Consider the following 1,226-nt stretch of genomic DNA (forward strand, 5'->3'; position numbering starts at 1 on the left):
GAGGAGGAGGAGGAGGAGGAGGAGGAGGAAAACAGCAACAACATCAACACCAAAACCATAAACCAGCAACAAGTGCGATGGAAACAGAAAATACAAAAGTAGCTTGGAAATAAGAATTATTGTAAAATAAAGGTACACAAAAGATAGCAACCTTTCTCGTCGTCCATGAAACCTTGTAAGTTAGTCCGCAGAATTAAAACACATAAAAATCGGTGCATGAAATGTGTACCTTGACTCCAGTCCCAGTACATCTATTTACGTCACGGAGGTGCGCTGACCACCAGAAAATCCCTGGCACGCGCGCTGCCTTTGAGCTGGCTGCAAAGCCGCGCGTGGCGGCTGAGTTGTGTTAGCTTTCAAGGACTCACTCGCTTGCCCCTGCCGCCTGATAGGCGATAGGCCTAAGACAGTCGCGCTCTGTGAGTAACAAAGCGAGGGCATCTTGCTAGAGAAAACGTAAATGTTTTCTGACTTACTAAGAGTAAGAACTGTAGGTTAATTTGCTAAAAAAAAAATTATGTCTGTCTGTGTACAGTTTGGTTTGTAGAGCACACGTCATACGTATTCACTTCGGTTTTGTTTGATAAAATCGAGCCTTACGCGACTGTTTCCAAACAGTGAGTTGGACTTAGTGTGAACCTTTGAGACGCACAAGTGTCTATATTTTGGGTACGTCGTGGCGTGTTGAAAATGTCCTCAACATGAGAAAAATTGATTCCATGCTTGCGCTTGGTAAAAAGATTCTATTGGCTAGAACGTTTGGTCTGTATTTCAGATTAACAAGTCAGCCGGAAACCTAAACTCAAATGGCTAATGAAACACACAGCACGACAAAATACAAAACAAATAGTTACACTGGGTGGTGACACCAACATGTTAAACGGAAACAGAAACTCAAATGAATAGTCTAACATGTAACACAGCCAAATACAAGCAAATACCAGTAGTTAAAACGATGTTTGGTTGGTGTTACAGGCCAATAAGATTAAGAGAAACGTTTAACAAACATAATAATTTGACAATGACAATGACAATGACAATCTTTATTCATCTCACAGAGAGAAATATGTCTTGGTCGTTAACAATGGCAGTAGACGTTACAAAAGTTAGACTTAAAGGTGCATTCACACAAACGCACACCAAGATAGGACATTAGGCCAAGTAAATACATGTCTCACGTGCTAGGACAGCCCGCTCTGTAAAACATTCTCTCTCTCTCTCTCTCT

General features: G+C 41.4%; 1 protein-coding gene across 1 annotated transcript in view; it reads right to left on the reverse strand.

Moving 5' to 3' along the window:
* LOC118477951 (PDF receptor-like) overlaps positions 1–359 on the reverse strand; it is a 196,863-nt gene extending 196,504 nt beyond the window's left edge. Inside the window, exon 1 of the mRNA XM_035970720.1 lies at positions 152–359. The gene's annotated coding sequence lies outside the window, so the exon portion shown is untranslated. The remainder of the gene's footprint in view (positions 1–151) is intronic.
* Positions 360–1,226: the final 867 nt, after the last annotated feature.

Source organism: Aplysia californica, unplaced genomic scaffold, assembly GCF_000002075.1.
Source record: "Aplysia californica isolate F4 #8 unplaced genomic scaffold, AplCal3.0 scaffold00013, whole genome shotgun sequence".
In the NCBI taxonomy this organism is placed as follows: Eukaryota; Metazoa; Mollusca; class Gastropoda; order Aplysiida; family Aplysiidae; genus Aplysia; species Aplysia californica.